This window comes from Sapajus apella, unplaced genomic scaffold (genome assembly GCF_009761245.1).
Source record: "Sapajus apella isolate SASKATOON/1434 unplaced genomic scaffold, GSC_monkey_1.0 scaffold6, whole genome shotgun sequence".
Classification (NCBI taxonomy): domain Eukaryota; kingdom Metazoa; phylum Chordata; class Mammalia; order Primates; family Cebidae; genus Sapajus; species Sapajus apella.
Genome location: NW_022436946.1, coordinates 53168327 through 53179956, shown reverse-complemented (window position 1 = coordinate 53179956; position 11630 = coordinate 53168327). Strand labels below are relative to the sequence as shown.

At 36.7% G+C, this 11630-nt stretch overlaps 1 pseudogene; it reads left to right on the top strand.

Annotated features, from left to right (window-relative positions):
- Positions 1 to 7491: 7491 nt before the first annotated feature.
- On the top strand, positions 7492 to 9142 carry LOC116549105 (annotated as a pseudogene).
- The last annotated feature ends 2488 nt before the right edge of the window (positions 9143 to 11630 follow it).

Genomic DNA, 11630 nt, shown 5'->3' with positions numbered 1-11630 from the left:
TACTCATGAAGTCCTTGCCTATGCCTATGTCCTGAATCGTATTGCCTAGGTTTTCTTCTAGGGTTTTTATGGTGTTAGGATTTATGTTTAAATCTTTAATCTATCTGGAGTTAATTTTTGTATAAGGTATAAGGAAGGGATCCAGTTTCAGGTTTCTGCATATGGCTAGCCAGTTTTCCCAACACCATTTATTAAATAGGGAATCCTTTCCCCATTGCTTGTTTTTGTCAGGCTTGTATTTTAATATAATTTTTAAATAAAATTTTGATATGGAAAATTTCATTACATCATTTTTGATAAAACAAATTCTAGGAATCTATTGTAAGAAAACAATTGAGAACATACACACAAAGATATAGTCATAAGAACTTTCTATACATTTTCTTTATAAACACAAAAATATTGAGAAAAATATGCTTGTGAGTTATTAAAAAGCACAAAATAAATCACTGTAGTTAAAAATCTTGATTTAAAGAAACTTAATAACATGGAAAGCCATTTAAAAATTAAGTGACAAGAAAATACCAAAATGAATATATTTAGTATGTTTTCATCCTGTTAGTATATATCAAAGACAAAACTCTGAAACGCTACAGTTGTTGTATAAGGCTGAGAATGATTTGCATTTATTTTATTTATCTGTATTTTTTAAGTTCCTAATATTATTACTTTTGTTTTTTAAAAACATTTGCTTTTAAAACGCTATATTAATGTAAACAATACACAGAACTAAAATTTTAAAGTTCTATTTAATTTGGTCTACTCTGAGTGTTAAGACAACACTAATGCAAATATAAAGTTTAATGGGGCCTTGAGGAGGGATAGTTAAAAATTTTGTTCAAAATACGTCAACAATTGCTGAAATATTTCACATACACACACATAAAATTTCTACTACTGCTGCTGAAAGTTCTTTAGATTGGCTGCCTATACCCAGCATCATCTACTCAGACTCAGAAGTTTCTTCTACCTGTCTAGAATTGCTTCAAGATTATCTAAAATCTTTAAAACAAAAGTGGACTTCTATTATTAATTCATATTCTCAAGGGATCATTAATTGACGCTACATCACAGAAATTTAACACCACAATAGAAAATTTTCACAAAGTTCTATAGAAGTTGTATGCTGTGGGAAGCTAATAAAAACTTTTTGGTTCTTATGTTGATTAATCTTTCCTTTGCACGTCATTCCTCTACCATAGACTGAATGAATTTGGAATTTATTTAGTTTAGCCATTTTACTTGAAAGCCAGAAAAATTAAAAATATAGATAAGAAATTATTCTTACTGGCTAATCAGTCTATATGATAAAATATGGACACATGCTGATTTATAGAATACTTAAAATACTCTAAATAAAAGGAAAATTTAGCCCTTACAGGGCTTCAAACCTATAGATTGCTAAATTTTAAAATCTCAATGAAGAGTTTTTAAAATCTGAAATAGAATAAAGTGGTAGATTAGATGTGGGGGAAATCAGGTGTCCTATAACATTATGTTTGGAGTTAAATTTTTTTGAGTAAATAAATAAATTATTTAAATTTTGCAATAAAATGAAAATGATTGACAAAATAATATACTTTTCATTTGTAATCAAATATTCAAAATAATCATATAATTCACTTTTTTAAGAGTGTGTGTGTGTGTGCTTGTGTGTGTTGGCAGAGACTTTAAGTGTGTGCAGAGATGCATATATAGTTATCAGATCGTCTTGAGCAATGAAATCATTGGTGATTTTGTTTTCTTTTCCATATTAATCTACTTTTAAACTAATTTTATTATAATTAAAATTATTTTTTATGTAAGTTAGTCTAATTCCTAGCTTTACACTGGAACCCTAAAACTATAAATTCTCTCTTTTACAAAACATAAAGATAATTCCTTAAGCAGACAGGGTCAGCAAAGCATTTAGAGTCAGTAATGTTTTTCTAGTATCAAATGTCTATTTAAAATAAGTGTTATGCCTACAAGTATCATCAAGTATTTATCTATTTTATTTAGAGAGACCTTGAAAGAGCATGCATTGCTTGGTATAAATTTGGTAAAATAACGCCATAGGCAAAGAAATGATAAAGGGCATAAATATTAGAAATGAAAAGATAATTATCATTATTGCAAATATAATTCTCTATATAAAAAGCATACAAAAATAAACTGAAAAACTCTTGAAACTAGAATACTGTTCAGTAGATGGCTAGTTAAAAAATATAACAACAATCGCTTTTAAAATAACCAGTAAGAAACAAATATTTGAGACAAATCTCATTGGAAAATTATTTTATTTTATTCTGTTCTATTTTTTTAGACAGCATTCTATTCCGTAGCTCAGGCTGGAGTGCACTGGCATGACCACTGCTCACTGTAGCCTCAACCTCCCAAGGCTCAATGGATCCTCCTGCCTCAGCCTCCCAAGTAGCTGGGAGTACAAGTGTACACCACCATGCCCAGATAATAATTTTTGTATTTTTCTTTTCCTTTTTTTTTTAGAAAAAAAAAAAACAAAAAACACAGAGCTTTATTATTCTCAACATCAATGGCAGCTGTCTTCGTAGGATAGGGGAGTGAGTTCTGTTGATGGACAGGTGGCACCTACTTGCCGGCAATGAGCAGGTTCCACAGGACCACAATGACCGAGCCCCCACACAGGAATATCTTGGGGATGTAGTGTCTTTGTTTACTGGCTTGGACTTCTTGCTCTTGGGTACCTCAGTCCACACCTCCTTCATGTTCTCCAGTACCATGTTGCAGTGTCTATGGAAGGCTTTCATGTGGCCTAGGAGTTTCTTATTGTTAAGGCAGTTGATGAGCACTTGGGTGTTGTTTCTGAGGGACCGCTTGAACACAGAGTGGACCTGTGTTAAATTCCTCCTCCTCTCGCTTCTGCAGCTCCTCTGGGGTCATCTCACTCTTGGGCTTGTTGAGGAGGCTCATAATGGTCACTATGCTCTCAGTTCACTCCCATTCCCTCTGCGTTGCTTAATTAGAGGTCGGGTTTTGCCTTGTTGTCCAGGCTGGTCTTGAACTCCTGAGTTCATGAGATCCACTGCATAAACCTCCAAAGTGCAGGGGTTACAGGTGAGAGCCACTGCTCACAGCAGTCAAATATTTTAAATAGATTCACTCAATTCTCATTTCAATGACTCCTAATTTGCCTTCCTATGTGCCACAAATGCTTAAAATCTAATGCAAACTTTTATGCTCCTTATTGCATGATATCAGCAATGTAAGTATGTAATTTAGTTTCTAAAAATCATATGCACATATGAAGATTTAGATGCAAAATGAATGCTATGAGATGCTCTCTTCCTGCAGGGAGGTCACATATTCTGGCAAGCATGGAGATAGAGGCATTTGGTTCTTCTGGAACAACTGTGGTAGCAATTTGATATCCAGTTCCCCGACCATCGTTGGTGTGGAGCAACAGGTGCTGATGACAGAAACAATTCTATCATGTGATTGGGCATTTTTACTGGCTGCATTGTTCCCATTGGGGTAAGAACAGAACTTAGTATTCTAGAATCTCTCGCTGAATCTGTGGGCTATCTCATATCTTAAAATAAATTTATTTTCACTTAGTATGACAAAAGCTCACCTCATTCTTGACAACCAAAATATTTGACAAATTCAATGGAGCATTATTGAACAGATAAATGATAGGTAAATAGATGATCTAAAAGGACATATATATGCATAAATATTAACATTGGGTGTATTCTGGATCATAATATTAGGAGTAATAGTAATCTTGCTGATTTAATAAATAAAGCTTTCATTATACTAATAATATATACTAACATGTATTTGCTACTAATATGTATATGTTTATACTAATATGTATTTGCTATAAAAAAGCTATGCATTTGGGTTGGTTCCAGGTCTTTGCTATTGTAAACAGTGCTGCAATGAACATTCATGTGCACGTGTCCTTATAGTAGAACAATTTGTAATCCTTTGGATATATACCCAGTAATGGGATTGCTGGGTCAAATGGAATTTCTATTTCTATGTCCTTGAGGAATCTCCACAACCCAAATGCCCATCGACGATAGACTGGATAGGGAAAATGTGGCACATATACACCATGGAATATTATGCAGCCATCAAAAACGATGAGTTAGGGTCCTTTGTAGGGACATGGATGAACCTGGAAACCATCTTTCTCAGCAAACTGACAGGAGAGCAGAAGATCAAACACCGCATGTTCTCACTCATAGGCGGGTGTTGCACAATGAGAACACATGGACACAGGGAGGGGAGCACTACACACTGGGGTCAGTTGGGGGGAAACAGGGGAGGGAGGGTGGGGGGTGGGAAGCTGGGGAGAGATAGCAGGGGGAGAAATGCCAGATGTAGGTGATGGGGAGGAAGGCAGCAAATCACACTGCCATGTGTGTTCCTATGCAACAATTCTGCATGTTCTTCACATGTACCCCAAAACCTAAAATGCAATAAAATAAATAAATGGGAAAAAAAAAGCTATGCAATATAAAGTAGACATAAGAAGTTCACCCGGAAATTTTCTTCAGTATGCCATAATTAAATGGAAAATAGTACCTAAAGTAGAATCATCTCTGTGGCAGGAATAACCAGCTGTCCACCAAACAGACAACACACAAGCAGATAAACAGATATTGGTTGCCTCTTCTTGGGAACACAGCTAGACTAGAGTTCTCAGCCTCCCTTGAAATTGAGTGTAGACACATGGTTGTTTTGATGAATGGACTGTAAAGAGAAGTGATGCATACAACTCCCAAGAGTGGCTCATATAAACTTCCCATTGGCAACTTCTATACTCTCTACTTCCTACTTCTCACTGCTGGTTATGCCCCTGGTGACCTTGGAATCCACATATTTAAGATGGCAAAGTAGCCATCAGTCTGCCCTAGATGTCTGCACAGAGAAAATGCAGCTATCAACCTGAATGAACAGCCAGGACAATCAGCTGAGAAAGAAATAGGTCTGACATGGTGGCTCACTCCTGTAATCTCAGCATTTCGGGAGGCTGAGTAGTAAGATGACCTGAGCTTAGGAGTTCGAGACCAGCCCGGACAACATGGTGAAACCCCTGTCTCTACCAAAAATACAAAATATTAGCAGGAAGTGATGGCATGTGCCTGTGGTCCCACATACTGGGGAGGCTGAGGTGGGATGATCTCTTGAGCCTGGGAGGCAGCAGTCACAGTGAGCCAAGATTGTACTGCACTCCAGGCTGGGCAACAGAGTGTGAAAAGAAAAGAAAAGAAAAGAAAAGAAAAATAAAACAGCTTTATTTTTTGTTTGCTTTTGGCACTGGAAGTTTGAGGTCTATTATGTCAGCTTACCCAACATTAATACAGTCTCCAACTCTCATTATCTACCTTCTCCTCTGGCCTTTATCCCTTCAAATTAGGACTTCCGTGGTGTTAGTCTGTGCTTTTTATTTACTTTCCCAAAATGCTGCCTGCTTTCAGTAGCTGGAGACTATTTCTTAAAAGAAGTCTCATCTGTAATAAGACAGAAATTATTCAAAATATAAAATGTTGTCCCTTTCCCAAAGATTCAATGTTGATAAATTGTTTTTTATTTTCTTACTTTTATGTGGACATTCCTATCATGTAATAAAAAAACACTGAATGCCTGTTCTTACATTGACACATTTTACTAACATTTTGATTTGAAATAATTTATTTTTATTTTATTTGTATTCTTTAATTTTTCTGTGACAAACAGGAATTACTTATGTAATGCTCAATAAGAAAATTCTACAATGCTTTATTAAAGATATCAAAGTTAAAATAGATATTTAGCTTAGTGTTCATTTAAAATTTTGAATTCAATTAAATTCAAGTTCAGGTACTGCCAAGAAAAAGTTTGTTATTCCCAAACTGGCCTTCATTGCTCAATAAAATTGTGTGTACAGGCCCATCATATTCACAAACATAGGCAAGAGAGTGTGCATTCAGAGGATGTTCTCCCTTTTTAATTTTCTTTCTTTTTTATTTTTTTATTTTTGCCATGCAGGCTCTAGTATAGTGACATGATTATAGCTCACTATAACCTTGAACTCCTGGTCTCAAGCAATCCTCTCCACTTAGCTTCCCAAGTAGCTGAGACTACATGCATGTACCACCATGCCAGGCTATTTTTATTTTTTTTAAAGAAATGGGGTCTTCTGTCAGTTTGCTGAGCAGAAGATCAAACACCGCCTGTTCTCACTCATAGGCGGGTGTTGAACAATGAGAACACATGGACACAGTGAGGGGAACACTACACACTGGGGTCAGTTGGGGGGAAATAGTGGAGTGACGGTGGGGGGTGGGGAGCTGAGGAGAGATAGCAAGGGGAGAAATGCCAGATGTAGGTGATGGGGAGGAAGGCAGCAAATCACACTGCCACGTGTGTACCTATGCAACAATTTCGCATGTTCTTCACATGTACCCCAAAACCTAAAATGCAATTAAATAAATAAATGTGGAAAAAAAAAAAAGAAATGGGATCTTACTATGTTACCCAGGTGCATCTTGAATTCCCGACCTCAAGCAATCCTCCTGCCACAGCCTTCTAAAGCATTGAGATTATAAGCATGAGCTGCCATGTCCTGCTCCTTTATAATTTTCATCTTTAATTCTCTAATATCTTCCAAAATCAGGAGATTAAAAAGCTGCATCTTACTTCAAAACCTCCTATACATGACTACGAAGCATTCCTGCCCATAAGGGCCACACAACCAACTCTGATTTACAAGTCCCTAGATCATTCAATGTCCATTTCTACTGTTGCCTGCTCTGTGAACGTTCCAAGATTCCTCAAAGAGATGTACTCATATCTCCATTTATATATTTTTGTTTGACATCTGTGTATGATGCTTTCCAGACCAGGTCTTTTATCCATGAGATCTTAATATCTTCTATGCTCCTCTGTAAACTGCAAGCTTCTTGAGATCCGGAACTGTGTCTCATTTGTCTATATTCTCTATATATCTTAGCATCTCAGAATACATATAAATGATGTTTACCATATTTTGTTGAATTAAATTAAACAAATATCTAAGTTTAGTCAATATTTCTGCTTCTAACCTGCCACTAAAACCCTGTTTCCACAGCAATCCTAGGTGATAGAAGCTCTTCCTCCCAAGAATAAGATGTGGATTCTGGTCAAGATATAATGGAGTCCCAAATGGAATAAATAGGCAGAAAGTTGTTTCTGAAATCGCCAATAGGAATATCCTTAGAAAAACAAAATTTAACAGCAGCTCAGAGGAAACTGAATCCTGTCCTCTTGCTTTCCTTCTCTGAGACATGAGATTCATCACCCACTTGACCACCTTCTCTACTAACTGCCTGTCCGTGGTGTTCATCCAGTTGCTCACCAGCAGCCTGGCTATCCTTTATGCAGGCGCCAGGGGCTCTGGCTTCTGAATCTTCTCTTCTAACTCCACCAGCTTCTGGCTTGGCTCACGGACCAGGATTCTGGCTGCGAGAATGACCAGGGATCTGGTAGAAATAGTGGGACATGCAAAGCAAGAACGAGGCCATGCAAGGCCTGAATAACTGCCTAGCCTCCTACCTGGACAGAGTGAGTGGCCTGGAGACCGAGAATCAGAGGCTAGTGACTAAAATCTTGGAACAACTGGAGAAGAAGGGGCCCCAGGTCAGAGACTGGGGACATTACATTAAGACCATAGAGGACCTGGTGACTCAGACTTTTGCAAATTCTGTGGACAATGCCCAGATTGTTCTGGAGATAGACAATGCCCATCTTACTGCTGATGATTTTAGAGGCAAGTGTGAGACAGAGCTGGCCACATGCCCATCTGTGGAGAGCCACATTCATGGGCTCAGCAAGGTCACTGATGACACCAATGTCACTCAGCTGCAGCTGAAGACAGATCTTGGCTCTCAAGGAGGAACTGCTGTTCATGAAGAAGAATCACAAGGAGGAAACAAAAGACTTAGGAGCCCAGTTTGCCAGTTCTGGTTGACCATGGAGATTTAAATGTCTCTAAATCTCAGGACTCCAGCAAGATCCTGATATATCAATGTGACGAGCTGGCTCAGAAGAACCAAGAGAAGCTGGACAATACTGGTCCCAGGTGATTGGGGAGAGGACCATAGTCATCACCATGCAGTCTGACAAGATCAGAGATGCTGAGATGATGCTCACGGAGCTAAGAGGTACAGTCCAGTGCTTGGAGATCAACCTGGACTCCATGAGAAATCTTAAGGCCGGCTTGGAGAACAGCTCGAGGGAGATGGAGGCCCACTATGCCATTCAGATGGAGCAGCTTAATGGGGCTCTGCTGCACCTAAAGTCAGAGCTGGCACAGACTCTGGCAGAGGGGCGGTACCAGGCCTAGGAGTATGAGAAGCCCCTGCTGAACATCAAAGTCAAACTGTCAGCTGAGATTGCCACCTTACTGCTGCCTGCTGGAAGATGAAAAGGACTTCAATCCCTGTGATGCCCTGGATAGCAGCAATTCAATGCAAACTATCCAAAAGACCACCACCTGCAGGATAGTGGAAAACAATTAGTATCTGAGACCAATGACTCTAAAGTTCTGAGGTGTTGAAGCAGCAGAAGCAAGGTACCTTTTGGGTAACAGGAGGCCAATAAAAAGTTCAGGAGTCAAAAAAAAAAAAAATTGAACAGCAGTTTTGGTCACCCAATGTCAGGAGTTTTAGATTTAGCTCTATGTCAACTAACAGGATTGATAGGGAACCTAACTAATTTTTCAAATATTATAGCATTGGGAAATATATTCCATGATTTAAACAGCTCACCAAAACTGTCTTTGGAATAAAATATATTATTGGTTTTAAACTTATTACAGTAAAAACAACTGGCAACTTCACACAATCCTCTATCAATCCTAGAAGTGCTTTCTCTGTGCAGAAGTTATCTCAGTTTAGTTGATACACTGAACTATACAGAATGATAGATCTGTTTGAAATTCTATGATCCATCCTGAGTAGAAAATTTTGTAGTCATGTAGGGTATAAGAGTTATGACATGCCACAAATATTTGTCTTATCATAGAAAACTTAAACAGAGGGAGGAGGTATATAGCTTTTCTGGTCCTATTTAATCTCACTGAGTTAGTATGTTTTTTGTTTCAGTAGCAAATGTATACTGAAAAGTCAGAGAAACATTAAAATAGAGCAAAAATACAGAAATAATATTTCATTATCTAGACTTTGTTAGTTTATAATTTGCTCCATACATTTTAAAAAGGGGAAAAAAGTAATTATGATAAAAATACATGTTTTTATTATTTATCACTAACTTTTACTCCAACGGAAGGAAACTTTGCATTGAACAAATCTAGGATTTTTTTCAAAAATTTCAATTAAATATTAGATATGTATGTTTGTATATATAATAATATTCCATACATATATATATATGTTTGTATATGATGATGTTCATATATATAATAATATATAGTATATAATAATGTTCATAATATGAACATATTGAAATATTATTCATCCATTAAAAGGAATGAGGTTCTGATACATGCTACAACATGGAAGAAACATGAAATCATTTTGTTAGATTAAATAACCAGACACCAAAAAACACATAATGTATAATTCCACTCATATGAAATATCTAGAATAGGCAACTTCAGAGAAACAGAAAGTAGATTAGAGATTACTAGGGTCTGGGAGAGGAGAGAAGAGGGTGCCTACTGGTCACAGAGTTTCTGAGTTGATGAAAATGTTTTGAAAATGGTGATTATGGTTGTACACCATTGTGAATGTGATTAATACCACTGAATTGAACACTTAAGAAATGGCTAAAATAGGAAATATTATATTACATATTTTGCCAGAATTAAAAATAACTAAAAACTAAAATTAGTAAGCAATGATATAGCAAAAAAAGCACAGCATTGTGTTTTATGTCTCTTGTTACTCTGATTTTTTTAACTTAGTTTAAAATTTTTATTTATGCCTATAATTATAATCCATAAATGAGAATAAACCAAGTAGCCTTTCAACTGACATTGACTAGTCATTATGTAAAAAGTCTAGATTTTGGAAAACAAGTAACTTTGGAATTTCTATGGAATCTATAACACAATTTTAAGAGTTCTCCCCTAAACACCATGGTTAGATTTTGAAAACCAGTAGAATAATCACTAATTGCAGAAATTAAGAATCTGTTTTTGGGAGGCTAATATATGAGCTCAAGAGATTCAAATTCATGAATGATCTTATTAAACTGTAAAAATATATTTATATAAAAATAATACAGAACACCAATATACAACACAATAAACATAAGAATAAAGACAATACCAAATACAAATTCAATTAGTGATATTTTATTTTTGTTAAATTAATTTTAATGATTATCGTTCAATAAATTTTTATTGAGATTTGATTTTAAGATAATTTTTTGAAATGATATAATACATTTTGTATGACACCCAAAGTAATAAAGGTAGCCAAGTAGAAATAAGAAAAATAGTTGAGAAAAAGAAGTCCTCTGGTCACTCTTTCTCTGGCAAATAATGGAGACATTCAGGGTTGTTAAAATTGAACTGTGAAAGTTTAATTATTCAATTGTCTGAAGCTTCAGCAAGTTCACAGCACTGGCTCAAGCAGGGTTTTTCTGGTATGTGGAATGGCATAGGGCTCCTATGCATAGCATTTTACAAATTTTTGAAGAATGTGTGATACTGATTAACAGGGGTCATTCCTTTTCTCTTTTGCAAGCCACTTGGCAACTGTTTATATATATGTTTCTGTAGAAAATATGTTTTCTTATTCAGAGGTCAATTTTTTTGTGAATCCCATTGCTTTTCTAGATAGGTTTAAACATTAGTTTAAAAAAATCAATAATTTTTGAAATTTTTTGCATTGCCCCCAAAGCCCTTTTCTCTCTCATCACTTAATATAATCAAATCTTCAAAGTTTTTTCTAATGGATTCTAAAAATGGGAATTGAGCAGTTGGCACGGTCACTTGGTTCAATGTCATTAAATCTTGTCCAATCTTTATTTATTTCTTTATATTTTTTGGTTAGTACAATGACCTTTTTTTGTTTCCACCAGAGAAACCCTGCAAAATCATTTGAAAGCTTTAGCAATTTTTCATAAGGGACAGAGTATTTTACTTCACATATCAATGCCCTTCTTCTTTAAACATCTAGAAATAAGGAACACTTTTTCACTGCTGGTAAGAATGTAAACTTGTACAACCATTATGGAAAACAATATGGAAATTCCTTAAAAAACTAAAAATAGATTTACCTTTGATCCCGCAATCCCACTACTGGGTTAGGCCCTCCCTAACCTGAAGGTGGTGCCTAACCCAGACCCACCCCATCCTGCTGAAGAGCCTGCCTGCCTTTTGCCACTGCCCATGGTTCCCAGGCCACTCAGGCCAAGGGGCACCCACAGACTAAACTGCTCCCAGCCCCATCTCAGCCTCCTTCCCACACTTGTTGGTGCCCAGAGTCTGGAGGGGCTGAGGTAGCAGAGGACCAGTGTGTCAGCCCTGCTGCACACCAGGACTATCTGCGACATCTCTGGGGGACTTGGCCTTAACCCTGCCACGTCAAAAGGCCTGGGCCCACAACCACAACCTGGGTGGCTGCAGCTATGCCTTGGGAGCTCCCACCCTGCCAACTTGGAAGTCAGGG